Source organism: Papaver somniferum, chromosome 11 (assembly GCF_003573695.1).
Source record: "Papaver somniferum cultivar HN1 chromosome 11, ASM357369v1, whole genome shotgun sequence".
Lineage (NCBI taxonomy): Eukaryota > Viridiplantae > Streptophyta > Magnoliopsida > Ranunculales > Papaveraceae > Papaver > Papaver somniferum.
In genome coordinates, this window is record NC_039368.1 from 3378042 (window position 1) to 3382373 (window position 4332).

General features: G+C 32.5%; 1 pseudogene; it reads left to right on the forward strand.

The window, feature by feature from the left end:
* The first annotated feature begins 1270 nt into the window (after window positions 1-1270).
* On the forward strand, window positions 1271-2515 carry LOC113321356 (annotated as a pseudogene).
* Window positions 2516-4332: the final 1817 nt, after the last annotated feature.

A 4332-nucleotide genomic window follows, 5' to 3' on the forward strand; every position in this document is an offset into this window, starting at 1 on the left:
CATTGAATGGATAAAATTATATATGCTCAAATTTCTCTCCAATGATAAAAATTATATATTCTCCAATTATATATTATAGGAAGTATCCCCTCTTAGAGTATCCGAGAGGTATCCCATACTCTTTTTGTAATCAATAAAAAGAGATATATTAAATGGAGTATCCGACACGTATCCCCAAGTGTCCCAAAGTATCTGACACCGATACGGCGTTCGACACGGATACGTCACTGATTTTGAAGTATTCGTGCTTCATAGTTCATGACACATAGGATTTTAGACCCCCAATTAACATAAATCCATATCGAATGGTTGGATTCTACAAACTAGGAGGGATCGAAAAATAAATACGAAGGTGTTAGAGAAAGTCTTACAGTAAAACTTCATTAAATTAATCTGCGATAAATTAACAACTTCGCTAAAATAATATTTTATGCCAGTCCCAACTTCCGATATGGCCCAACTAATATATAAATTAATAATCAATATAATAATACTACATTATGGTGCCTTTTTAGAAATAAGATTTCAAAGTTATTTGTTTCTTGTTCACAATTGTATAACATTGGACTTCGTCTCTAATTTTTTTTTAGTAATTTCAGAGTGATTTTGTTATGTTGTTCTTCTTATTATACGAATTTTTAACATATAATCAATATCTAACTAGAAAATAAAATTTCTGGATATTTGTTATTATACGAAGATGATATCCACATTTATTTTTGAAATTGAAATAGAAATTTAGTATGTTTCGATATATTAATAATTTATTAATTTAACGATCTAAATTGATAGAATTTAACGATCTAAATTAAGTTTTATTGTATTTACACCTTTAGTTGGCTGTATTATCTCTGCACGGCTCAGTTCAGGTATTCTCACATGCACAAAATTTTGTGCAATCTTATTGGCAAAGTGCGGGCGAACTGTGAGTCCTATCACTAATGGAATTTCAGGCCAGTCTTTTTAAAAACTGTAATAGGCGCTGACAAAAAAATCTTGCATGTCTATAGATTTAAATTATACTACCTCCATTTTTAGAAAAAAAATACTATCACTTTTTCGTTTTATTTCCTCTTTTGCCTTCTCTCTCTTCTTTTCTCTAGAGTTTCGGCTTCATGTCCCTTTCTATTTCTGTGTTTTCTTTCCCCTTTGTTTGTGTTACCTGAGTGAATGTTAACTATTAGTTCTATATATACTTATGCTTAATATCATTATAGACTCGCACCCTTTTACTGTTAGCAATCTTTTCCTACTACACTGTATACGCTTTCTTTGACTTCATCTCACTGGATCCTTGGATTCTTCTTCACTCGGATCGATCTAATAGTTTTTTGAGTTTATTTATTTTGAAAACCCATTATTCCAATATAAGTTTATATAAGAAAAGGAAAAAATGAGCTCAATTTCAGTCTGGGGTATGTTCGTATCAATCATACCATACTTACTGTGTATCATTTTTCTCTTGATATTAATTGAACAATTCACATGCATCAAGAAGAAGAAATCATCACCAGGTCCACAATTTATCTTACCCTTTTTTGGTGATATCATTCAACTTGTCAGAAACCCAACAAAATTCTGGGATGATCAGCTAAAGATGGGCTTCTCGACAAATTATATTATATTATTGGTCGCTTCTTCATTTTCATTTAAAATTCTGAACTTTCTAATGAAGTCTTTGCAAATGTCCGTCCAGATGCATTTCTTTTGATTGTACTGTTTTCGGGAAAACATTGTTTGGTGAACGTAATCTTATGTTCTTAACAGGTCAACAACATAGATATCTCCGCGGCCGAATCATTCCAAATTTTACCCACAAAGCTTTATCTACTTATCTATTCCCTACAACAAACTATAATACTCGAGCATCTGACGAAATGGGTAAATATATCAATCCAAAATGGTAATAAACCATTAGCGTTGCGCTTTCTATGTCGCGACATGAATCTTGAAACTTATCAATCCGTATTTGTTGGTCCTTATTTGAACGAGAAATCTCGTGAGAAATTGAACATCGATTATGATGTGTTCAATGAGGGAACCATGGCATTACCGATAGACTTACCTGGTTTCTATTTCGAAAAGCTCGGCTTGCAGTGACTGGGTTAGTGGAGATACTTACTAATTGTGTGGAACAAAGTAAAATGAAATTACAATCAACTGTATAAGAGAAACTTTTAGGTGTTCGGTGCTGGTTCTCATCAATGTGTTGGACAAAGATACGCACTTAATCATTTGGTATTGTTTATTGCACTGTGCACATCTGTATTAGATTTTAAGAGGCATAGAACGGACGGATGCGATGATATTGTTTATATTCCTACAGTTTGTCCTAAGGATAATTGTTTGGTGTATTTATCTAAACGATGAGCAAGTTATCGGTCATTCGCAGGAAACCGCCAAACATTGGGTCCAGATTGTTTTCTACTGTACGTGCTTGTCATTGGAGATGTCTGCTATAAGCATGTACGTGTGTGTTGTTCCTGTCATATGTGACGGAGCAATACAACTTGGTTGTTAGCTTTTCTTTCGTGTGTGATATTTTTGTGTCTCAATACGTGTTCCTTTCAGTTTCTCATGTCTCGGGAACGTTATGTGTGGTAACGTTCTCATCTGAATAATATCTTTAAAATCTTGTCATTCTCGTTAGAAAGTTTTTCGTGACAAACACAAAATTGGTTAAAAAGACCAAAATCAATAATTTATGGGTGAAAAAGACTTATACATTTTGATACGATTTATATGGACATGAATCAGAAAAATATTGTTCAATTATCCATTTTATATATTTCACCCAGAATATTGTTTATTAATTAATTTTGGAACGGACAAGTATGTCCTTGTCTTCTTCAAATGTTGCGAAGACCTTCGATTTCAAAGAAAAACATGCTTTTTCCTCAAATATATCTTCTTTCTCCTCCTCCGATGACTCTTCCTGAATTAGATGTTGATAGATAATACCATATTTGATCACGACCAATGCTATCGTGGTGAATCACCATTTGTAAGAACAACCACCGCCACCACAATATGTACATTTAACAACTAGTCTTGATATAGTTTGTATTTCACAAATGAACTACAGTAACAGATTTTCAACACATGATGACACATGGATAAAACTAGGCTCATTCAGTAGAAACACATGATGAAACTAATTTCATCCGATGATAACAAATGATGAAACCAATTCCATCCGGTGATAACACATGATAGAACTAGGAAACATATATCAAAGTGAATACTAAGATGAAAAATTCGTAAACTAAAAAGAAAACAATTTTGAAATCAAATATAATCAGAAAGACAATTAGGATTTGATACTCACCAATTTGAGCATATATAATTCAATTCACACAAGACCCTAATTTTATTAATTTATGAATTTGAAAATTTTCAATTAAATTAGGGGATTAGAAAATTCTTTGTGGATTAATGGTGTTGTTGATGATGGTTTTGGAGAAACACGACGTTTGTCCGTCCATTTGACCCAGCACAATATTTCTGAAGCAGATCTATTCTCAAAATAAAATTTAAATTTCTGAAGCTTTTTTCTTTTTGTATCGAAAGAAGATGAAGTTTAGGCTAAGGGTACACTTGTCTGTTTTAAAATGACGTGTCTTTCGTCCATTTGACCCAGCACAATATTTTTCCCATCCATCTCGCCCACATTTGATGGTTTCCGTCCATTTAACCCATTTTCTATTTTTCAAACTCAGATCTTAACTGACATTTCTCACATGAAATCCCGTGAATATCTTCTCCCGATAACATACTTCCCTGTTTTATCTCCAAACAGATTACTCAGTCAATTTTATCGAATTAAACAAACATATCATCTCTGTTTAACCCCAAAAAAGTCCAATAATCTAATTTTGTGCACGCTCTTTTAAAGAGTTTGCACGCAACAAGCCGATTTTATTGGCTACTCTTAATTAACAGTTAAGCATTTAGGGACATTAACTTTTTCTTTTCTTTTATTTTAATTATAATCCAAATAAGGAAATAAATATATACCATAATATCAAATCCAGCATAAAAAGGGAAACTGGTACTTAATCCCAAAAGTTTGCTTTGCTTAAACAAGCCGTGATAATCAACGTGATTCCAATGCAATTTCTATTTAAGTGATTTTCATCTGCTGGAATCTGTCAAAGTCGATCAAATAGGCATCAACGACATACAAATCCATCTATTATAGGATTTCTCACCATTCATCTTCTTCTTAAGATTTTTGTTTAATGTACTTATATCTTTTTTTTGTACAAAATTTAATCGAAAATACTTGTTGATCAGGTTCTTTTTCTAGAAAAAAAGAAGTGCTCCCTAACT